This window comes from Platichthys flesus, chromosome 12 (assembly GCF_949316205.1).
Source record: "Platichthys flesus chromosome 12, fPlaFle2.1, whole genome shotgun sequence".
Lineage (NCBI taxonomy): Eukaryota > Metazoa > Chordata > Actinopteri > Pleuronectiformes > Pleuronectidae > Platichthys > Platichthys flesus.
The window spans coordinates 22,185,242-22,210,620 of NC_084956.1; the positions used below are offsets into that span (position 1 = coordinate 22,185,242).

The following is a 25,379-nucleotide window of genomic DNA, read 5'->3' on the forward strand; positions in this document are numbered from 1 at the left end:
GTGCTCAATAGGCGGCTGCACTCCTCGTCCCAGCCAGGGATGTAGTTCCTGTTGTAGCCGCGTGGGATGGTCTTTTTTGCCGCTCCTAGGAGGACCTTACAGTAGGCTTCATAGGAGTCATAGGTGTCCACGTTGGCTGCATCAGGTTCTGGCAGACTAGCAATCCTTCTTTCTGTCTCCTGAGCAAATGACTCCCAGTTGGCCTTTCGAAAGTTCCATCTTTTGACAGGTTTCCCTGGTACCGGTTGCACCAGTGATGGGACTTTAATGATGGACGGTCGGTGGTGTGAGCGGGGAAACCTGTCTAGGACGCGTCTCTCCGGTTTCGGGTCATTGCTCCGGCACACAGCGAAGGCCAGGTCCGGGTTGGTAGAGGTGTTCCAGCGTGCAGAGAAGAAGCTTGGCGGCTCCTTGGGGTCGTACAGTAGCAGGGCATCGGTGTTGGAGGCCCATTCACTCAGTGCCACTCCGTTTGATGTTGTGTAGTTGTAACCCCAGTCTGTGTGTTGGCAGTTGAAGTCACCTGCGTAGATGGCGGGGGCAGTTATGGGCGGGAGTGACGTAGCAGACAGCTCTGATGGTGGGGGATTATATACGTTGATGACTGAAGTTTCCTGGATTTTAGTAACCAGCCACTCGATGTTGGAGCCTGGTGGGGATTGGCTAGTGGCTGACCAGGTTAGTTCAGTCCTCACGAAGGTTGCCACTCCGTGCTGCTTGCTGTGAATGGACCCAGCGAGATGGAAACCTGGCATCTTGAGGATGTTATTGTTAGTGCAGTGTGTCTCCTGCAGGAGTACAGCCGCTGCCCCATTGGAATCAGCCAGGTGACGTACGATTTCGAGTTTGGCGGTGGTGAGGCCCTCGACGTTGAGTTGGAGCACTGGAAGACCACGGTTTTCGACTGTCGATATGACCGTGTGTCCTGAGTGGGGTGCTTCTCCGTTCCTTGGCCTGCCAGCTCTTTGTTTGGTTGGCGACACTCGTTTCACAAGTTGGTCTTGCACCATCTCTTGTTACTCACAGGGAAGGCCATGTGAAGGCTGTCGTCTTCTTCCCCACACCAACGATAAAATTACCAGATGTTCTGTTAAAATTTTAAAACCAGAGACTGGTTGTCCCCCAGTGAGCAAAGGACCTGTCCCACCCCCACACAGCCCTGAAACCTTCCAGATTGTCCGTAAGTGTAAAAAACACATGTTCAACTCTCAGCCGAGCTGCCACCAAACCCCTCAGGCAGAGCAGTGGATCTGTCCAGCCTCCCCCCGCCATTTAGTTTTTTCTACTAACCCAGATTACTATCTTGGCATCAGAGAAGAGAAAATTCATTAAAACCATATTATGTTTTTTCTTTGCAACGTACTTTGGTCCAAAAACAAAGAGTGGCAGCGAGAATACCTCTCCTAAACCCCCCACCCATTCCTGCAGTTGTTTTAAAGTGTCAGCTAACCTGGGACACGACACTACTAAGTGCTCCAGGATCTCTGGCAGTGGGCAGAAAGGACACCCCCCCTCAGTGCTTGGGTCCAGGTGAGCTCTGTATCTGTTTGTAGCTAGAGCTCCGTGTATAATTCTCCACTGGATGTCTGCCATCCGTTTCTCCACAGGAGGTTTATACAGGACCTGCCAGCTGCCAGTAGGGGAATAATCTGAGCCAAAAACCTCCGTCCATTTCGACTCCCTGACTCCTTCAAGAGAGCGACAATTCAGGACCTTCACACAGCTGCACTACAGCTGTTTCCCTGCAGAGGTGTTGAAAGGGCCCAGTGCTGGAGTCCTGAGGGTTAGAAGTCTGCCGCTATCTTCTCTACACTCCCCCACTGCAGGACTCACATTCAGGATAGGAAACTGGTATTCTTCTGTTTTTGTCCACTGGTCAGCCTGGCTTTGGATCTGGGCGAAGGTCCGAAGAGGCTGGGGCAGTGACTGCCACACCTCAACCACAAGGCTCCGCAGCAACCTGGTAGATCTTATCCCCGTCACCGCCGCCAGCCTCTCCAGTGATGTCTGTGTCAGGTGGCCCAGCTTCCCTATTCCTGTCTCCCTGAACTTGTTTTGTACTGTAGTTGATGAGGATGTGAATGTTAGGACCAGGCAACCATTGTTGAACAGTGGCTCATCAAATAGCCACATCCCAGGGGCTGGGTCAGGAGGCCTCGTGAAGGTGAGAGTCCCCCAGGCATCTATCACAGAGGTATAAAAATGACTGAGCCCAGTCAGTTTGTGCTGAGGAGAGTTCAACAGGAACAGCTGCTTGTCGTACCCAAGGCCCCCGGCTCTCCATAGCAGCAGGCGGGCCACAGCCGACCAGCACAATGTTGAGCCGTACAGCAGCCTCTGGGCGGCCTGCAGTCTGAAAGCAGCAGTCCTGGAGATGATGTCTGTCAGTCCATGGCCCCCCTCTGCCACAGGGAGGTACAGCACGGACGCCCGCACCCAGTGACGGGCCCGACCAGAAGAAGTCCACCAGCAGCCTCTGTAGTTGTTCCAGGAGTCCGGTGGAGGAGTCAGCACCTGGAGTCTGTGCCACAGGGACGCTGCAACCAGGTTATTGACAATCAGAGGTCTTCCCTTGTAGGACAGCTGGGGTAGCAACCATTTCCATTTAGACAACCTGAGCTGCACCTTCCCCAGCACTCCCTCCCAGTTCTGCCTCTTTATCTCCTCACTGCCTAGAAACACTCCGAGGACTTTCAACCCTTTTCTTCGATGGCAACGCTGTAGAGCTGGCCTAAGATTGGACATCCCTGCCTGATCCCTCTTAGGACTGGTACCTGTCTGCTCAGCCCTCCCACCACCTTCACCACAAAACATGTATCATTATATAATGATATAATGATATCACCCTTCTACAGGAGGCTGGAAGAAGCCCTTTAGCAAACAACTCCTTCAAGACTTCCAGCAGATCCTGTCCCATAATGGTCCAGAAATGTTTGTAATCCATCCAACCCTGGTGACTTGCCTGCAGCCATCTGTGATTCAGCAGTGGTCAGCTCCTCCAGCATGATGTCAGCGCTCAGGGTGTCTCGCTCACCTGGACTCAGCTGTGGGAGGTCCTGCAGCAGCTCGGCCACAGCTTCCCCTTCACACTCCTCTGCCCCAAACAGGTCGGTATAAAACTCCGACGCGTGTCTCCTCATCTCGGCTGGTTCCGAGGTTATATTCCCATCCGGCAGCCAGAGACCCACCATCTGCTTCCCCTGGGCCACGGATCTCTCCAGGTTGAAAAAGAACGTGGTAGGTAGCTTTGTCTTTTAATTTCTGGAACCGAGCTCGAACCAGAGCTCCTTTGGCCTTCTCCTACTCCTTCTTCTTCTTCTTCCTCTTCTTCTTCTGCCGAGGATGTGCACGATGAGGACTCTGCAGCAGCGGTGTCACGCAACGGGTGGTAGTCGTCGTCGACGGTGTGACGTAGGACCCCTGGGATGCCCGGTTTGGGGAATCTCTTCGCCCTGGATCTCTGAAACTCGCCCTCACCGAGGGGCTTGCGCGGCCGCTCGTGTCAAGCCTGAGACTCGCAAAGCCGGGCCTGTCCGGCCTCCCGCGTCGTGTGCTCAAACCTGTTCTTGATGAGAAGAAGAAGAAGAAAAAGAAGAAGAAAAAGGAGGAGGAGAAGGAGAATAGGAAGAATTTTTATTATTTCTCTTACAGCTGAACGACACACGCAAAGACGTAGGGCCGGTGTATCGTGGGCCCTGGGATGCCCGCGTTGGGGAGTCTCTTCGGCCTGGGTCTCTGCGACCCTAAGGCTCGCGACGTCGGGCCCGCCCGGCCGTCCGTGTTGAGGGCCGTCTCTCCGATAGGGGTCTCCCCGACCCTGAGAGTTGCGACGTCGGAGACGGCGTAACGTAGGGGCCGTCTCTTGCTGCCCATGTTGCGTACTCGAGTCTGTTCTTGCTCGGTGATGGAGGAAGATAAAAAGTCTCTTGCTCACTGATAATAATAATAAAGAAAAATAAATTTATTTTTACCTCTCCTTGAACCGTCACCTTATCGTGGTGGAGAGGTTTGCGTGTCCCCGTGAACCTGAGGGCTGTGTTGTCTGGAGCCTTGTGCTCCTGGTAGGGTCTCCCATGGCAGAGTGGTCTCAGGTGAGGGGCCAGACTAAGAATGGTTCAAAACCCACAATGAATATCGACAAAAGAGGAGATGGGACCCAGCCCGGAGGAAGCCCGGGGCCCCCGTCTGGAGCTAGGCCCAGACGGAGGGCTCGATGGCGAGCGTCTGGTGGCCGGGTTTGCCACGGAGCCCGGTCGGGCATAGCCCGAACAAACTACGTGGCACCCCCCCTCTCTTCATCTCATGGGCCCACCACCTGTGGGAAGACCCGTTGGGGTCGGGTGCGCAGCCACATGGGTGGCAGCGAAGGTAGGGGGTCTCGACGGACCAGACCCGGGCGGCAGAAGCTGGCTCTGGGGACGTGGAACGTCACCTCGCTGTGGGGAAAGGAACCGGAGCTTGTGAGGGAGGTGGAGCGCTATCAGTTAGATCTGGTGGGGCTTACCTCCACGCACAGTCTCAGCTCTGGTACCGTACTCCTGGATAAGGGTTGGACTTTATTCTTCTCCGGAGTTGCCAAGGGCGTGAGGCGTCGGGCGGGTGTGGGGATACTCATAAATCCCCGGCTGAGCGCCGCGGTGTTGGAGTTTACCCCGGTAGACGAGAGGGTCGCCTCCCTGCGCCTAAGGGTTGTAGGGGGGAAAACTCTGACTGTTGTTTGTGCGTATGCACCAAACAGCAGTTCAGAGTACTCGGCCTTCTTGGAGACCCTGAATGGAGTCCTGTATGGGGCTCCAGTAGGGGACTCCGTAGTTCTGCTGGGTGACTTCAACGCCCACGTGGGCAACGATGGAGAAACCTGGAGAGGCGTGGTGGGGAGGAACGGCCTCCCAGATCTGAACCCGAGCGGTCGTTTGTTATTGGACTTCTGTGCTAGCCATGGATTGTCCATAACAAACACCATGTTTGAACATAAGGGTGCTCATAAGTGTACCTGGTACCAGAGTACCCTAGGCCGAAGATCAATGATCGATTTTGTGATCGTGTCATCTGATCTGAGGCCGCATGTTTTGGACACTCGGGTAAAGAGAGGGGCGGAACTGTCAACCGACCACCATCTGGTTGTGAGTTGGATCAGGGAGTGGGGGAAATTTCCGGATAGACCTGGTAAGCCCAAACGAGTAGTGCGGGTGAACTGGGAACGTCTGGAGGAGGCCCCCGTCCTAGGTATCTTCAACTCACACCTCCGGCGGAGTTTTTCTGGCATTCCTGTGGAGGTTGGGGGCATTGAGCCGGAGTGGGCGGTGTTCAAAGCCTCCATTGCTGAAGCTGCGGCGGCTAGCTGTGGCCTCAGGGTCTTAGGCTCCTCAAGGGGCGGTAACCCTCGGACACCGTGGTGGACACCGGTGGTCAGGGAAGCCGTCCGATTGAAGAAGGAGGCCTTCCGGGATATGATATCCTGGAGGACTCCTGACTCGGTTGCAGGGTACCGACAGGCCCGAAGGGCTGCAGCTGCTGCCGTGTCGGAGGCTAAGCAGCGGGTGTGGGAGAAGTTCGGAGAGGTCATGGAGAAGGACTTTCGGTCGGCACCAAAGTGTTTCTGGAAGACTATCCGGCATCTCAGGAGGGGGAAACGGGGAACCATCCAAGCTGTGTACAGTAAGGATGGGACTCTGTTGACCTCAACTGAGGAGGTTGTCGGACGTTGGAAGGAACACTTTGAGGAACTCCTGAATCCGAATAACACGCCCTCTATGTTGGAGGCAGAGCTCGAGGTTGATGGTGTTTCATCGTCAATTTCCCTGGTGGAGGTCACTGAGGTGGTCAAACATCTCCGCAGTGGCAAGGCCCCAGGGATTGATGAGATCCGGCCAGAAATGCTAAAGGCTCTGGGTGTTGAGGGGCTGTCATGGTTGACACGCCTATTCAACATCGCGTGGGAGTCGGGTACAGTGCCAAAGGAGTGGCAAACTGGGGTGGTGGTTCCCCTGTTCAAAAAGGGGGACCAGAGAGTGTGTGCCAATTACCGGGGCATCACACTTCTCAGCCTCCCTGGTAAAGTCTACTCCAAGGTGCTGGAAAGGAGGGTTCGGCCGATCGTCGAACCTCAGATTGAAGAGGAACAATGCGGTTTTCGCCCCGGACGTGGAACTACAGACCAGCTCTTCACTCTCGCAAGGATCCTGGAGGGGGCCTGGGAGTATGCCCATCCGGTCTACATGTGTTTTGTGGATCTGGAGAAGGCGTATGACCGGGTCCCCCGGGAGAAACTGTGGGAGGTGCTGCGGGAGTATGGGGTAAGGGGGTCTATCCTCAGGGCCATCCAATCCCTGTACTCCCAAAGCGAGAGCTGTGTTCGCGTCCTCGGCAGCCAGTCAGTTTCGTTCTCAGTGGATGCTGGTCTCCGCCAGGGCTGCGCCTTGTCACCAATCCTGTTTGTGATATACATGGACAGGATATCGAGGCGTAGTCGGGGTGGGGAGGGGTTGCAGTTCGGTGGTCTGAGGATCTCGTCACTGCTTTTTGCAGATGACGTGGTCCTCATTGGATCATCGGCCTGTGACCTTCAGCACTCACTGGATCGGCTGGTGGCCGAGTGTGAAGCGGCTGGGATGAGGATCAGCACCTCTAAATCTGAGGCCATGACTCTTAGCAGGAAACCGATGGATTGCTTACTCCGGGTAGGAAATGAGTCCTTAGCCCAAGTGAAGGAGTTCAAGTACCTTGGGGTCTTGTTCGCGAGTGAGGGTACTATGGAGCGTGAGATTGGCCGGAGAATCGGAGCAGCGGGGGCGGTATTGCGTTCGCTTTACCGCACCGTTGTAACGAAAAGAGAGCTGAGCCGCAAGGCAAAGCTCTCGATCTACCGGTCGATCTTCGTTCCTATCCTCACCTATGGTCATGAGGGCTGGGTGATGACCGAAAGGACGAGATCACGGGTACAAGCGGCCGAGATGAGTTTTCTCAGAAGGGTGGCTGGCGTCTCCCTTAGGGATAGGGTGAGAAGCTCAGCCATCCGTGAGGAACTCGGATTAGAGCCGCTGCTCCTTCACTTAGAAAGGAGTCAGCTGAGGTGGTTCGGGCATCTGGTAAGGATGCCCACTGGGCGCCTTCCTTGGGAGGTGTTTCAGGCACGTCCAGTGGGGAGGAGACCTCGGGGAAGACCCAGGACTAGGTGGAGAGATTATATCTCAACACTGGCCTGGGAACGCCTCGGGATCCCCCCGTCAGAGTTGGTCAATGTGGCCCGGGAAAGGGAAGTCTGGGGCCCCCTGCTTGAGCTGCTCCCCCCGCGACCCGACCCCGGATAAGCGGATGAAAATGAGATGAGAGATGAGAAATTTATTTTTATTCTTTTTTTATAGCTGCACACGACACACGCGAAGACGTAGGGCCTGTCGCATGTTGGCCAGCGTTGCGTACTCGAGCTTGTTGTTGATCAGTGATAATAAAAATAATAATTAGAAGAAGAAGAAGAAAATGCAGTGGCACACGTTTTTTTCTCAAAATAATTTGTATTGCTGCACGCCACGCACAAAGACGGGAGACTGTCACACGCACACAAACACATGCTGGGTCAACCAGACCCTGGGACAACACAAGGGTTAGAACAATTCCTGGATCTGTACCAAAATTAAATAGGTTCTTCCTTGACCCATTTCAACATTTTTTTGGGAACTACGCTCAGTAGTTTTTGCTTACTTCGTCTGACAAACAAACCAACCAACTAGCTAACCAACACAAATGAACAAGGGTCAGTCTAAGAGAGGCGTAGTTGAAGAAACCCAGGTCCGTGCTGGGGACATGTGAACATACGGGGCTATGTCTGATGTCCATTCATCCCCTACATAGTAAACAACCTCTAGTGATTCTCTTTATAGGGATGAATTGATTTTACCGATATCGAAACGGAGTGCTCAGAAAGAATTTCGGTTTAGCTCATTGACTATAAAAAGATGGACGTAGTGTCCGTGACGTCACCAGTTGGTTTTTATAGAGTGAACATGAGGATCACAGTGGGCGATTCATCCGGCCCCATCTTGCTAATCGATAAATGAGCAGAGGATTAGCATGAGTCTAGCTGAGGTGGGCCGAGTGAAGGCTGACAATGGACAGTTTGAATCATTACACTTGATGTTAAATCTCAGACATATTGTTCAGATAAATTAAACACTTTGGTCATTTTACTCCATTATAATTTAAATAACCTTACGTCAACATAATTCCGTCTCTTTTATTTCAATTCAATGCCTTTTATTTTAAAACTATTTCATAATTTCAGTCAACACTATTAGATATCTTACTCTAACTTAAATTTCAGTAAATTAATTATTGTCTAACACTTCTCAAATAACCAATACAATAATATAATCATATTTATAATCATGACATAACCCACTTATTTACTTCTTATCAGACAGATAAACTTTTAATTTAATCAACATTGTGAATATAATCACATTTGGCCCAAACTGCACAACAGCGAATGCAGAGAACTGCATCGTAATAACTGCAAAACAGCAAATGCAGAGAACTGCATCGTAATTATGAATGCACAACATTTGTCAAAAATTATATTGACAATAAAATATGACTAGTGGTTAGAAGACCAGCCTGTGCAGTCCAAAGCTTATTTCGGTCAGCTCTTCCCACTGATGGAGTTTATTCATTAAGGTTCAACCTTTCTTGAGAACAATTACAAATCTGTTGGTCTGTCGAGGATGGATGTTTGAAGGAAATACAGGTACATTTTGTAGAATTAGGCATCAAAACATCCAATGGCTCTCAGTCTGTGCTTTGAATCAAGTAAACTGGTCTTATAAACTCACTTGCCTCTTTATTAGAAACACTTGTACAATCTAATGTGATCCAAATAACATCTCTGCCATAAATCCTGCGTTTAAAAAGATTAAGATGGTGCGTTTTGACAATCTAAGAGATGTATTAATTTAACTATATGTTTATTATTGAGGATGTAGTTTGCGGTGGTGTTGAGCTTAAATGCCTTAATATTTCCCCCACCACTGATCCGCAGAGCAATACACAAGTTGGGATATATTTGTGTGAGCTGCTTTGCATGTATGAAAGAGTTGTCATGCTCTTTGATGGCAAGTAAGGTAAAATGTCTCACTCCTGGGCGAGCTTATTTAGTTATTAAGCATTTTGGTCTTGACAAAAGTTTGACAGCCTGACAAACTTGTTTCATTCCAAAATAAGTGCAAGACAAAGCCATATACTATGAACAGCAGCTCCACATCATAACTTACTGGACTAAAAAGACTGCTAACCTGTTTGAGTCTGAAACATGATATACAGCAGGTGGGAGAATCAAACAAAATCATTGTGCCTAACCTGGGCCTTTTCTATATTCCTTCTCAAGCTTGAGAATGTGGCCGGTGATCTCCATGGCTTTGGGCGACATCAGGGAAAGGGTATGTGTAGGCACAGGACTGGACACCTCACTGTCATCTGTCTCTAGATCGTCATCCTTCGTCTGCAGCACATTAACACGAAGAAATTACGAGTTAGAAATTATAGACAGACAGATGAAGAAGACTTCAGCTGAGACACATGGAATAAAACAAAATGCATCTCTCCTGCAGGTTTTGAGACAAAGTTGAAAGTTGTAAAATGTCAGTTAGTGAATTAAAAGCTAGATGAATTTGCATGACAGAGAGTGAACAATTGTAATTTAAAACAATTTTCACCACACTTTCACAATACCACTCAAAGCTTATATACACTTAAGGGATATCTATAACTACTCAACAAATCATCACAACAATTATATCTTGCTATGCATCAAGCCGTCAGCATCGCAGACATTATATTACATACCAAGCTCCCAGTCCCCACGTCCCCTTGTATGTGTTTTTTCTGCATTATCTAAAAGAAAATAGATTTGGTCATTAAGTAATAAACATGTATACTGAAAAGCCTTGTATCCACTAGTGACATAATTTCAAATACCTATTTTTTAGTGATGGCGAGATGAAGCTTCATGAAGCATTGAAGCTTTCCATCCAATTGGTTCACTCTTGGGTGAAGTTTCATGGTGCCTCATTGGCTCTACTGTGCCATCCAGTGGACAATAAATGGAAAACAGGCTGAGTGATTATAATGACACCATGGCTTTGGTGTGTGAAGCTTTGAATTGAATGAATGATGTTTGTGATGCCAATACATAAATTATGAACTTATTAATATGGTGTCTGTCTTTATGATACAATGGCAGGGTCAAAAAGTAAAGTGGAAACAAATTGGGGAGAGAGTTGTGATATGAATGTGCTATTTGGTTTGTGACTGCTTATGTTACGAGGGACAACATGTAAAATAGGGACTTTTTGTTCATTTTTATTTAAAAATAACAACTTTTCCACATTGCTGAACCTCAGGCTGTTTCTTTTTATCTTTGGTTGATTTCGCCTGCTTTAGAAAATATCCTTTCACAGGGCAGAGATGAAACTGCTGCGGTACAGAGAAAATTTACTTGAGGTTCTTGACTTTGGTGTTCCATGTTGGCTGGCGATCCGCTAGACTCTTCAGTCATAAAGTTTAGGTTTTCCCTTCTAGCATACCAGGGACAACAGTGTAGCAAAAATATAAATAAACTTTTTTTCAAAAGGAGTTTGTGGTAGCTATTATTATAAAATAAAATGTATGTGTGCTGGTATAAACAATAACTGTCTTTTTATTCCAAAAGTCACAGAGAAAGCAAGGGGAAGTCTATAATAAATCCATGGAGGAGTGGATGAACCCGGTTAAAGAGTAACCGCTCGCACGGGACGCTCTGAAGTAAAGCGTACGCACCTGCTGCGAGGCAGGGTTCAATTCATTGGTTGACTACTGGTCAACAGCACACCTGGCATTATATTGGTTGGGGAACTTCAACAGGGTTGTTGCACAAACAAATCCAAGAGCAGAGGAGAAATATTAGAGCAGACAATTCACAAGCGTACCTAAAGCAGCCCGAGGGCGGAGAAGGGCTGAAGCTGGAGCGCAGTAAATACCGGTAAGCAACAATATATCTGAGTGTGAGCAAACAGTTTGAGGAGAAGCAGGGCTTATTTATGTCCAAACAGGGGCAATTTGAGCGCAAGGGCAGGGTTTTGATGAGAACTAATAAACAATCTGAAAATAATTTCAGCAGGACTTTCTAAAACTGAAAGACCTAGCTCTTGAATATTGATAAGAAAAAGCTCCAGACTCTGTCACTCGCGTATCTACCATAGTGAGTATGGTGCTGTGAATACACAGTTCATTCATGCTAAAAATGTTGTTGCTATGAGAATATTAATCATTACTTTCAAAAATTACTTAGGCTTACACAGTGTTTCACTGTCTCACTTGGAGAAAGAAAATGTTAAAAAAAAGATTGTCAGGTGCAGGATCTTTGCATAATGACTATGTCCTGAACAGCTGTTCTTTATTATTCGGTATAACAGTGAAGGCAAAGCTTTAAGGACCACAGAATGTTAAACACTTAAAAATCAGGCACAAATAGATCTTACAAGTAAAACAAAAATAATTATGTTTCTAATCCCAGAGTTATTAATAAAAGCAAATAAATGATTATTTAACTTTTAAACTTAAAATGGAATTTTCTGTTCTCTCTTATGCTTTTGTTAGTTGATGCAACAATAATATACTGGTTTCACTTGAATTGAGGTGCATTTATATTTGCTGTAAGAAAGTCCACCTGACATATCAGTTCTTTCAAAAAAATCATAATATTGTAGTGATTAAAAATGGTTCTACTGATGACAGTTAATGTCAATTCGGTTCAACAAGTATCCAGAATAAGACAAGACGGGAGGCTGAGATATCAGAACAAACTACAATTTATTTAATAGATGCAAATGGTTTAAAACAGACTGCTCAAACAGTAAAGTGACATGTGCAAAGGTTGGAAAAGCTGGCCTGGACTTGATATAAATTACAGCTTAAAAAAGAGAGAAATTAGAGGCTCCAGACCCAATTGTACAATGCTAAAATATCATGCATTAAAACATAACACACTTTAAGAAAATCACTGCAAACGATATACAACAAAATGACAAAAGAGGGCCTCTACTTTATGGAGCCAATAATTCACCACCATTCAAGTCACTACCACTGAATTGCACAGTCCCAGTCAACCATATATATTGCACCTTGCCATAGAACAAATCAAAATAACACAAAGAAACAAATGATCAAACCAAATAATCTAAATGAAATCTAAAGTGGGAAAAAACAGTGACCGTAACTATTTTGCTGGAGGCAGCCCTATAAAACACACATGTTATAGTTAGGTCACACAATTAAAAAGCACATTTATAATATTTAAAAACATTTACAAACATTAAAAAAACACATCCTTATCTCATACCTTTAAGTCATTAAAATAAAGCAGGGACAGCGTGCATCCACGGTGACGCCGACACCGTCGCACACACTCGCACACAGACACAGCTTCACGCTGGGCTCTAAGGACAAACTTCAGTTACAATTTGCGGACACTTTCTCTGTGATCTCCGTTAATATTATATAACTTCCAGCAACTTACCGCGACAAACAATTGCGACCGCACGTGCTGCGCTCACGCTAAACGTATGCACACACCAACAGGACCGGCAGTGGGGAGAGAGAGAGAGAGAGAGGACGAGGGAGAGTGCTAAGGTGTCCCTAAATAAACTCCTCTGCCTCCCCGCAGCCTACAGGAGTTGCCGTCCTGTCAGGTTAATTAACACATCCAGAGCGGGGAAAATGACAGTGCTAAAAGTATAAAACTGACCCGCTACAATATTAAAAACAATTATTAAATATGTTTTAGCAAACTTAGAAGTAGAGATGAGCCGGATACTCGGCTGAAACGAGTATCCGGTACGGATAAAGCACTTTTGCCGAGCACGAGTATTATACGAGTAATACGAGTCATTATCTGTGCTCGGACTGAATGCAAATCCTCACACAGCGTCACAGCGCTCCTCCCCTTCACACACCGCTCTTCTCACTCACTCACAGAACAGCTCTCTCTCAGTCACTCAGGTTCGCGGGTCTTTTCCGTTAACGTTTAGGGTTTCTTCAGCTTGAAGTTTGTTTTTATTTCAGTTTGTACTTACTTATTAACCAGTAGAGTTCTGTTAAACTTGGGTTCGTTCAGACGTGGTGCTAGTAGAAAGCGACTCGCGTTGCGTCTCTGCCTGTCGGAGAATTTTTTTTTTTTACTTCACGCATTGAGTGTCTGGCTTCTCTCTCTGGCTTCTCCCTTTAGCGTCTCTCTCTCTCTCTCTTGTCTCTCTCTCTCTCTCTCGCGTCTCTCGCATCTCTCTCTCTCTCTCGTTGGATTTTTTTTTTTTTTTTAAACCGTCAGTAGGCTCTTACCACTTTTATTTTACTTCACCCACTGAGTGTCTGACACGTTGTAGGTAGTAGTGGTATAACAAATATTACAAATTAAGCTAAACACACACACACACACACACACACCCTCTCTCTCTCTCATGATCAGTGATACAGAATAATGAGTGATACAGAGAGTATTTCAGCTGACACTGACACAGTTTGCTTAACCTTGCAGGACAGTGAGGGTGGCAGTAGCACCCACCTTTCCCCCACTGAGACCAATATTGCATCTGGTGATGGAGGTCCTCCTCCACCAAAGACCAAGAGGACCTCTGCAGTATGGGACTCTTTCACTGTGTCTGAAAATGATCCCTCCAAAGCCATTTGCAAGCTTTGCAAGTCTAAGCTAAGCAGAGGTAGAGATGCAAAACATTACAACACAACATCTCTACATAACCATCTGCTATATGTCCATCACATTAGAAAGCCCACTGTATCAGCCACCTCCTCCTCCTCTCCTCTTCCTTCTCAGGTCACTGGTGTTCAGCTGGGTGCTACTAAGGGCTCACATTCATCTTCCTCTTCACCAATACTCACTGCATTTGCAGCAAAGCAGCCATTCTCAGCAAACCATCCCCGGTCAAAACAAATTACAGAGATGATTGGTAAAATGATCTGCACTGATCTTGAACCTTTCTCTGTGGTGGAGAGGAGAGGCTTCAAGACACTTGTTGGCTTTTTAGAGCCCATGTATAAGATCCCATCGAGGCACTATTTCAGTCGAACTGTAGTGACTGAGCTGTATGGGGCAATGAGAGGGGAGTTGGTCCAGTCAATTAAGGCAGCTGAAGGAGGTGTCATCAACCTCACTACAGATCTCTGGACCAGCAATCACAACGCACATGCATATCTCTGTCTAACTGGGCACTGGTGTGAACGTGTAGGGGAAGCTTCAGAACAGAGGAAAGCAGGGCTGCTAAATGTTGGTGTGCTGGACATTGAGCACACATCGAACAACATTCTGTGCTGCCTTAAGGAAAAGATGAGAGAGTGGGAAGAGTCTGTTGGTCAATCTGTCACAATACGGTTTGTTGTTTCAGATAATGCAGCCAACATGGTGAAAGCTTTGACTGAATATGGGCACATCCGTTGCATGTCCCATACGCTTCACTTGGTGGTGATCAAAGCACTGGAGAAGGACAGGGTTGTGACATCCCTTCTCTCCAAAGCCAGGATCATATCTGGCCATGTTCATCGCTCAAGCACAGCCAGCAACAGACTACATGAGCTGCAAACACAGTTGAATCTCCCCCAGCACACGCTCATAACAGATATAAAAACAAGGTGGAACTATACGTTCTACATGCTCCAGCGGCTGCTGGAACAGCGCAGGGCTGTGCAGATTATGACACAGGAGTCTAACATGGGTAGAGCTCCAACAATCATCTATCCAAATGAGTGGAGGTTAGCATCAGACATGCTCACTGTTCTTTGTCCTTTTGAGGAGGTCACAAGGGCACTCTCAAAACACAGCGCCTCCATCTCTGAGGTCACCCCCCTCCTGCATGGCCTCTGCTCCATCATCAGGTCACTGCATGTGGGAGGTCTTGCAGCTGGTGAGGAATTTGAGGATGAATCTGATCAGTTCATAGCTGGTGATGATGATCAGGATGCCACAGTGAGGCTGGGCCAAGATGTTGCGGCTGAGTCCAGGGAAAAGTTAGGCACAGCAGCAAGGAGACTGGCAGCCAATCTGAGCAAAGAACTAGAATGGCGTTTCCAACCAATTTTTGCAAACTCCACATTTCTGCTCGCCACTCTCCTTGACCCCAGATATAAAGCCAGCTGTTTTCCAGACAATATTGATGTGGAGGCACTGAAGAGGACATTACTCCACAGGATGGAGCTCTGTAACCCTGTGGCTACACCTGCAAGAAACACAGAAGAGACACCTGACACCAGCAGCACTTCAGTATTGTCTTTCCTGCAGAAAAAGAAATCGGTTATTCCAATGAGGACACATTTACCATCAGGTGATGTGGAGGCCTACCTGGCAGATGGGGACATCAGCCTTACCGATGACCCAGTGAAATACTGGTCAGGCAAGCTTCAATGCTGGCCCAATCTTACACGCTTTGCACTGCAGCATCTCAGTTGTCCACCTACAAGTGTCCAGTCTGAGCGTGTTTTTAGCACAGCTGGAAATGTGGTCAGTCCACAGGGTGCAAACTTAGACCCTAGCCATGTGGAACAACTGGTCTTCATTAAAGTCAATGCAGATCTGAAAAACAGCATCGGACTATTTGATCCGTAGAACACAGTCTCCCCGCCCCCCCCCCCTCTCTCTCTCTGTCTCTCTCTTACTCACTCATAAACATACACACACACACACACACACACACACACACCGGTAGTGGAAATAAATTTAAAAAAAAATAAAAATACAAAAATCATAAAAAAATGTCAAAGTTAAAAAAGGTTATGTTGATTATGAAAATACTTGTTATTACATTTCACTTCATAATTGCAACAGCATGTGTTGTATTCATTGTTGCAAAACTTGTTCTGTAAATAGTTCATTTGCTATTGTGATCAAAATCATTGATCTGAAGCTCAATGCTGATGCTGCTGTGTAAAGTTCTCTAATCAGCAATAAATATAATAATTTTTTTTTTTTTTTTTTTTTTCAATATTTTATTTATAAATTTTCAATATATAAAACAGGCAATAAGCATATTGTGACAGAAAAAAGACACATTGAACAAGTGTTCATGGACAAACACATATTGTACAGACAGCAAAAAAAACAAAAAAAAAAAACAACAGAGAGTACAAAGAGAGAGAGAGACATAGAAAAATAAATAAATAAAAAAAAAAAAAATAAAGGGGACCTGCTCTGAAACAGTACATACAATTATCTACAGAACATACCTGTCATTATATAGAAGTCAAAAACATGAAGTTACGTTGGTAGAAAGGAATGTGAGTGGAGCATGACTATCACTGTTGGGTCATTCTTGACAAATATAAAAAGAAAGGTTGCCAAATCTTATCAAAGGCTGCAGAGCTGAGAGAGACATTGTGTCGGATCCTTTCCATATGCAGCAGACTGGTAGTTTCTGAAAGCCAGGCCTTAAAGGAAGGCGCCTCACCACTCTTCCATAAAGTTAGTATGTTCCTTTTTGCTATGACCATGCCGTATTGTATAGTCCTACGGTGTTCGTTGGTGAGCATAGAAAGGTGCTGGGAGCCACCTAAAATTGCAGTGAATGGATCTGGAGAAATATTACACTCATATACCTCAGAAAAGCATTTGAAAATATCAGACCAAAACTGGTTCAATTTGGGACAAAACCAAAAGAGATGGCCTAAGGTTCCCTCAGCTGACTGGCATTTGAGCAGATTGGGGATACAGAGGGGTAGAAAGAATGGAGTTTAGTACAGGAATAATGTAATCTGTGGACAACCTTAAATTGAATAAGTTGGTGCCTTGAATTTATTGAACATTTATGAATATCACCGAGGTAGGATTCCCAGTCATTGTCGCTTATCGACAAGGCTAAGTCTTTCTCCCAAGCCTCCTTTAAGTGCTGGGATGAGGTCGGGTTAAGTGAGGTGAAAAGATCAACAAATCGCGAAGTGAGTTTCTTAGAATCAGGAGGTCGAGTCAAAAGAGTGTATAATTCAATGGGAGCTGGCAACGATTGAAAGTAAGGAATATTTTTGCGGGTGAAATCTCTAATCTGCAGGTAGCGGAAGAAGTGCGTGTCTGACAGTGTATATTTCCCCTTCAGCTGAGCAAAGGTGGCAAAAGTCTTGTTAAGATAAAGGTCCCCAATGGTGGCAATACCTTTATCCCTCCAGAAAAGGAAAGTGTTATCGGACAATGAAGGTGGGAAAGCGTGGTTTCGGTAGAGAGGGGTGTAAGAGGAGATCTCAGGCAGGTTAAATGATTTCCTTATTTGATACCAAATTTTTAAAGAGCTTGTAACTATGAAATTATTTCCAGCAATGGATTTTAAGGGTTGAGCTGAGGAGAAGAGGAGGGCTGGCATAGAACTGACGGGGAGACTTTGTTCAATTGCGAGCCAAGATGGGGTGTGGGCAGTAACATTACCCTGATGTGCGTTTTGCCAATACATTAACGCTCTGCAATTCGCTGCCCAGTAGTAGTGGCAGAAGTCTGGTAAACTGAGGCCACCAGCTGATCTGGGTTTGGTTAAATGTTTTTTAGCAATACGATGCGTTTTGAAACCCCACACGAACGGTAGAATGAGTGAGTCTAATAATTTAAAAAAGGATTTGGGCAAGAGAACAGGTAGATTCTGGAAGAGATAGAGGAATCTGGGAAGAGTTACCATTTTGATTGCATTGACACGACCTATCAGAGATAATGGTAGCAGTCTCCAGGATTCGATATTCGATTTTAATTTATCAATCATGTCCAGGAAATTCAGTTTATAAATTAACTTGGGGTCTTTAGGGATTGTGGTTCCTAAGTATTTGATTTTGTCTGTTACAATTTTAAATGGCAGGTTTTTAAGGAAAAATCACCTGTAAGGGGCATGAATTCACTTTTATCCAGATTTACAGTGTAGCCAGATATTTCACCAAATTTTTCAATGAGTCTTAATAAAGGGGGGAGGGAGTCTTCTGGGCGGGATAAAAACAAAACTACATCATCCGCGTACAGCGAGATACGGTGGTCGACTCCCCCAAGGATTACTGGGGCAATAGAAGGGTGGTTCCTGATACTGACAGCGAGGGGCTCCATTGCAATAGCGAATAATAATGGGCTGAGGGGGCAGCCCTGCCGGCAAGATCGTTGTAATTTGAAGGTAGGAGATCTGTTGTTGTTAGTGATAACTGAAGCGGTAGGACGAGCGTATAGCATTTTGACCCAGGAGGCAAAGCTCTCCCCCAGACCGAACTCCCCCATTGCAGCCAATATATACGACCACTCAACTTGATCAAACGCCTTTTGGGCATCAAGAGCGAGGACAGCTATTTTAGAATCTTTACCAAAACTAGTGTACATAATATTCAACAGACGCCTTACATTAAAAAAAGAAAATCTGCCTGGAATAAATCCAGTCTGATCTTCATGGATTATATCTGCAATGCATTTATTCAGTCTGTTTGCAAGAATTTTAGTGAACACCTTAAGGTCACAGCCCAGGAGGGCAATAGGTCGGTATGAGGAGGGGTCTGTCTGGGTCTTGTCTTTTTTCAAGATCAGAGAGATGTTGGCAGAGTAAAGCGTCTCCGGGAGCAGACCAATTGACATAGAATGATTAAACATTCTTAACATGAAAGGAGCTATAATGTCTAAATATGCTTTATAGAATTCGATGCCAAATCCGTCCGGGCCGGACGCCTTTCCACTAGGAAAAGAGCGGATTGCCTGTTGAACTTCATCTAATGTTATGTCAGCATTTAAATCTGTTTGTGCAGAGGGACTCAATTTAGGCAGGTGGAGAGTGTGGAGAAATTCAGAGGTATGAGTTGCAGTAGTGGTAGACTTTGAGGTGTAAAGATCTTCATAGAATTCACGGAAACATTCATTAATTTTCTCAGGGTCTGTAGTAGTGGTTCCCGATTTGGTCTTAATTTCATGAATCATTCTGCTAGCCTGGATGTACCTAAGCTGGCGAGCCAGTAGTTTATCCGGCTTGTCGGCTAGCTCGAAGTGTTTTTGTTTAACTTTTAGTAACATTAAGCTGACTTGGTCAGAAAGGATAGCATTATATTTAGACTTTAATTTGGTTATTTCAACAAGCTTAGAAGGTGAGGCGGTCAATCTGTAGTCTCTTTCTAATAGTTTGAGTTGAGTTGTGACATCAATTAATTCTTTCTTCTTGTCTTTTTTTATTTTAGCCTCATGAGCTATGATATGTCCTCGTATAACAGCTTTAAAAGCCTCCCATAGAGTGGAGTCATTTACCTCGGGTGTATCATTTTCATGAAAATATTCTGTTATTCTGCTGGCTGTTTGCTGGCGAAATTGTATGTTGTTAAGTAGTAAAGGATTGAACCGCCAGTTAAATGCGGTCTTGGTCCCACCAATATTTATTTTTAGTTCAACAGGGCTGTGATCAGAAATTATGATATCATGATATTTGGAGGAAATTATATCTGAGGTCAAAGTGGCGTCAGTCAAAAAGTAGTCAATTCTCGTATACGACTTATGTACGCTTGAGAAGAAGGAAAAGTCCCTATCGTTTGGGTGTTGCAGCCTCCAAATGTCAAGAAGGTTCATTGACTTAATTATATTATTCAGCGCAATACTGGCATTAGAGAGACTGGTGGGGCGAGAGGAGAGTCTATCAAGAGAGCAGTCCAATACCGTATTAAAATCACCACCCGCGATTAAATGAGTGGATGATAAATCTGGAATAAGGTTGAAGACTTTCCTAAAAAAACCAGGGTCGTCAAAGTTAGGTGCGTAAATATTCAGAAAGGTTACATGCCGTGACAGAATGCGGCCTGTTACTATTAAATAGCGGCCGTTAGGGTCAGAGACAGTGGAAATATGTTCAAATGGAACGGTCCGTCTGATTAATATGGCTACACCTCTGGCCTTAGAGGAGAAAGTTGACTGATATATCTGAGATATCCAAGCACATCTCAACCTCCATTGCTCATTATGTTTAATATGCGTTTCTTGCATAAAAATAATATCTCCTGACAAAGACTTTAAATGGGAGAAGACTTTGCCTCTCTTCAAGTTACTCTGCAAACCCCTGACATTCCAGCTAAGTAGTGTTAAACTGCCACCTTGTGGCGGAGCAGGAGAGTTGTCAATGATCACAGAAAGATAGTAGATGTATGACGACGTAACATATCGAAAGGAATAATAGGTATGGTACATTTAAGAAGAGCAGGCGAAAAAAGGGAAAACGAGAAGACATACAGACTAAACCCCCCCCCTGTCCACCCCACCAAACGAGGTGGAACAAGAAAAACATAAGCACTGAGAAACGGCTAAACACTGCAAGAAACCGTCGAACTAGAATAATACTCCTTGCTAAAGCAGAGAACATGATTCGCTAATCAATAGACCGGTAGCCCCGTCCACACAAGTAAACGAAAAACACTCATATATTTAGCGGTTAAATAACACTCAATTCTTAGTGTGACTGAGAAACTGAAACGGGTACCACTAAAATGTCTTACGTGGGTGTCTGGGAGCGGCAGCAGGATGAATAAGTTCCCCGGGCGGGGATAGAGCTCACACCGGAGCGGCGGGGGATGTAATACATTTGTCTATGAAAGACTCGGCATCCGTGGCATCCTGAAATATTTTCTGCTCCGTGCCATGATTGAAGATCAGTCTGGCGGGGAAGAGGAGACCGTGTTTGATCCCGGCGTCCCTCAGTTTCTTTTTTGCTCTGGCAAAGGCGCGGCGTTGTTCGGTGACTTCAGGTGAAAATTCTGGGTATACGCTGATTCGGGCGCCGTTGAAGGTCAGGGGAGCCTGCAGGCGGGCAAGCTTAAGGATTTTTTCCTTCTCCGGAGGGTGATGAATCTTAGCGATCATGGTGCGTGGACGGCCGGCTGAGGGTGGACCGATGCGGTGCGCCCGGTCAACTTTGAGTCCACTTGAGAAATGATTGGTCCCGAGGAGCTGCGGCAGGAACTCAGCGAGAAACTGAGTCGGGTTGCCTTTCTCAACTTTTTCCGGTAGCCCAGTAACTTTAATATTGCAGCGTCTAGATCGGTTCTCGAGGTCTATTAGCTTACGTTTAGTGGACTTGTTGGTTTCCAATAGCTCCGTGCACCGTTTCTCCAGGGCTGCGATGCGGGACTCGTGGTCGTTAGCAAAACCCTCCAAGTCGGAGATGCGTGACGTGTGGTCCGCCAGGGAAGTCTGAACTTGTTGAAGGTTAGAATCAAGCGCGTTGAATCTGGCGTTCATGTCATTGTCCAGTTTCCCAATAGCCGCCAAGACGCTAGCCAGCCAGGGTTGTGACGTTGAAGGATCATCGGTGTTAGCAGCGGAGCCTGGGCTGTTAGCCGGGCTTAGCTCAGGGCTAACGGCACCAACCTTTTCCATAGTAGGAACGGTTTTGCCGCTTTTCTTTGGGTTCACGTTCGGATGCGAAGGTTTCTCCTTAGGTTTGTTTCTGCTGGGTCCGCTCATATTTCTGAAAGTGTTGATTTTAGCAAATATTTAGTGAGAGTGTGGAGGAGCCACTCGAAAACAGGACTACTCCATGCAGTGCTCACTAGCGCCCTCTAAATATAACAATTTTTGATCAACCCATATCAATTGCATGCTTAAAATAACATACTGGTTAAAGCCCCGCCCGTTTCAAGACAACCCTGCCTACTTCCGGGTTAAATCCCGCCCACTTCCTGGTTAAATCACACCCACTTTCGGGTTAGGCCCCGCCCACACCGAGTACGGATACGGATACAGATAATTCATATGGTTAACAGATACAGATACAGATACAGATAATACTGTACTCGCTCATCCCTACTTAGAAGTGGCCTTGTTCTGGCATATAATGCTAAACATCTTCCTCCACTTCTCTGAGGTGTAAATATGTGTCCAGCGATTGAGAACACCCTCTGTTTGCAGAAGAGATTGCTCAGTGACTTTTTGCTTTACATCTGCATACAACTGGGGAACTGCATTTTTTAATAATGAAAAGCGTGTGCTGTTTATGTCTTTGCATCCACCTATTGGCCTTATTGTCCACTGCACCATAGGTGATGTTTCTTTTTTCCATACTGCCGTCACATCATTCGATGATGTATCAATACAGTAGCATATGCATTGATACGTCACAATATATTTCCATCTTGTTTTTTTTAAACCATATTGTGTATATATGTATTTAGATAATACGTTACTTTGTTTTACTCATATATAAATTAGATGTGACTGAAATATTAGTTTTTCTGTTCAGAAAACGTTACTTCCAATTTGAAGTGCAATTTAAATGCAAATATTCAGAGTCCTGGAATAAACCTGAAATGGCAAGAAGGGAGTGGATGACATCTTTTCTAAAAATGACACCTCACATTGTCCATCAGGCATTCACAACCAACGAGCCTGGCCTGATCCTCAAGCTTTAACAAGCACAATGTGTGCACTTTTTTAAGAACTTGGATTATTTGTATGATTAACATAGTTTTGAGGCTCAAGATGTTGGGCAACGTGGACATAACATAAGTTACAACTGTGCAAGCTCCAGAAAAGATCATCGCTTCTAAAGGACTGCGGAAAAGAGTAAAAATGTGAATGTTTTGTACAGTGTTTTCTCAATATTCATAGATATTTTTACAATGTGGATATCCTCAAACACCTTTAATGACCCGTATTTATCCATTCATCCATAATAAGTGTAGAATGTTCTATCTAAACAGATAAATAACAGATAATAACAATTTACACATCTATGGTATATTGAAACAATTTGATTTAATTGTGTTTGACCAGATCTGTCTACCAACCCTCTGCCTGTGAGAACTTTCCCAACTGCTGATTTCTCTGAAGGGACTGGCTTGAAGTCCAGAGCCTCTTTCTTGGAACCTCTTGGACATACAGCCTATCCGGGGAATATCTCTTGAGATTATCCAGAATTCAGTGAGGGTGTGAAAGCGATCTAAAAGGCGTCTCACTTACACTTAAGCATAGGCTGTTGTATAACATCAAATTTACATTATCAGACCCTAAAGTCTCCACATAACTATACACTTAAATAAAATAAATGAACGTAAGTGTTAAAAAATAAATCAAAGTCAGAAAGTATCTCACTACTCCAGAAGGTTTACAATAATCCAATGTTTTTTATTGTCAATCTTTTAATCCCAATTTAGTTTCTGCAATAAAAGCAAAGTCATGGCTAAAGATTACGGAGTGATCTGTCAATACCTACTCTGTAACCATTAAGGCCATGGCTTGCTGTCTGCCTGCATGGTCCCACTCTGTAAGTAGGCTACAATGTGGCATAGGCACAGAATGAGGATAAAAATATCTGACTCAATCTGGGTCACAACAGCCGTTTTAGGGCTAGGTCTAGACCTGCTTGTTTTCCAGCAGTTTGAACCTTCAGACGTTCAAAGCCTGACTGCCCTCACTAGAGGAGAGGAACTGCATATGGAAAATATAGAACTCTGGTGCTGTTGGTAAATTTAGTTGCACATTCTCCTAAGACAGTCTCCTTGAGAAGATTTATAGGCATTTAATATGCTTCAAAAAACAGGTTTACTCTTCATTGTTGAGTGAAAGCAGAATAACAATATTCAACCAGTATGAAATTCAACATTTTATTTAAAAGGTTTGGACATCTTTTGTGGATTTCAAGGAAGCTTGAGCTAATATTGATTGTTCGGGTAAGTGGCTGAACTAAGGGGGCTGCACAACAGGAAGTGAACCCCCCTCCCCCTAACATCACTGTTAAAAAGCCCTCCAAATATAAGATATAACAAAGGAAGTGAATATCGTCTGTTTTAACAGTGTGATTTTGAGGCTAATACTCAATAGCATTAAATTCAGTGTTAACCAACAGTGGTTTAGCTGAAGCAGGCTGCAGTGCCACTGATTAAATTATATGGTGAAGTTAGACACTCCTACTGATGCTTGGTTGAAAAAAGTGAGAGTTTTTAATTAGCGGGTTTGAAATGGAAGTGACAAGATGTTGACACATGTGCATGCTGGATAAAAATAGTCTCTTGTGTTAGACTTTTTAATTGACTCACATTGAGTCTCTGCAACAGCTGTGTTGCTCCTGGTAAATCCTCAGCATGCCAGCTATTTATAAAGTGCTACCCAAAAGGCAATGATTTGTCAATACGAGCATTTCACTTAACTCAGATGCAACTCCAAAAAGTACTTCCAGAGGAAGGCCTGTATTTCCCTATTTACTGTCCCTCTTTCTGGCTGAAATCACCCACTCACTCACTAACCCCTACTTCAATATATAGTTACTTCTTTGTAAAGGACTATATAGTGAGTTCACCAGCAAAAGAGAAAAACACCTAATTATTTGACACAAAAACATGTAAATAAACTTGTATGCTACAGTTTCTGCTGTGATACCCTGCTCGTATTTGAATTTTTTTGTACAACAGGTCAGACTGTTCCCTTTGCCCTCTCTCCTCTTGTCTCTGCCACAAGCACAATGCATGATGATATTGCTTGGTTAGTGACCATAGACTGTTTATTATTTTTCCCATTGTATTTTGGGAAACATAGAGGGTATAAAAAGTTTCATTCTGGAAGCACTACAAAATGGTGAACTCCCTATATAGTGGACTACACAGTGATAGTGTGTGATTTTGGACACAGCCTCTGTCTCTCTCAAACACACACACACATACACACACACACTTAAACTCATTGTTGCCATTCAATTATATAGACAGATTTCATCATTCATAATATGCTGCGATGTTGCCTCAGGATAGGGGGATGGGTGTGCTCCATTCCCCTTAGTAACCCAGCCTTACTGTTAAGGTGTTAATTCCAGCCTCATCAATCAGGCCTAGCTGGCGTAAGCCTTCAGCAAACACTGCATTAATGTGTTAACAAATCCATGAGGGACGGGAGCAGAGCACTATAACATGCCAATGGTATACAGGTGGTTGGGTTTCCTCCTTGGTCATTTATGTATCTTCCATTTTTTACCATTGAGATTATCAATCAATCAATCAAATTTTATTTGTATAGCCCATATTCACAAATTACAATTCATCTCATAGGGCTTTAACAGGGTGTGACATCCTCTGTCCTTAACCCTCAGCAAGGGTAAGGAAAAACTACAAAAAAACCTTTTAACAGGGTAAAAATATGTAGAAACCTCAGAGAGAGCCACATGTGAGGGATCCCTCTCCCAGGACGGACAGAAGTGCAATAGATGCCACGTGCAGGAGAACATCATCAATAATCAAAGTCTCTAGCAGCATTGATGACGGTAGACATCCCGAAGGACAACCCCAACATGACATGCCAAGCAGTCCCACTGCAAGCACAGTCCATGCTCAGCAACCATCTAGACCACGATCCACCATCCAGACCAGACGCCACTCCAGTCCTCAGT

The 25,379-nt window shown here is 45.2% G+C and overlaps 1 long non-coding RNA gene across 1 annotated transcript; it reads right to left on the reverse strand.

Annotated features, from left to right (window-relative positions):
• Window positions 1-11,903: 11,903 nt before the first annotated feature.
• LOC133966730 (uncharacterized) lies at window positions 11,904-12,628 on the reverse strand. The gene is made up of 3 exons (XR_009923981.1): window positions 12,548-12,628; window positions 12,371-12,467; window positions 11,904-12,267 (listed from the first exon to the last, which is right to left on the reverse strand). It is a non-coding gene; the product is annotated as an uncharacterized LOC133966730 (long non-coding RNA).
• Window positions 12,629-25,379: the final 12,751 nt, after the last annotated feature.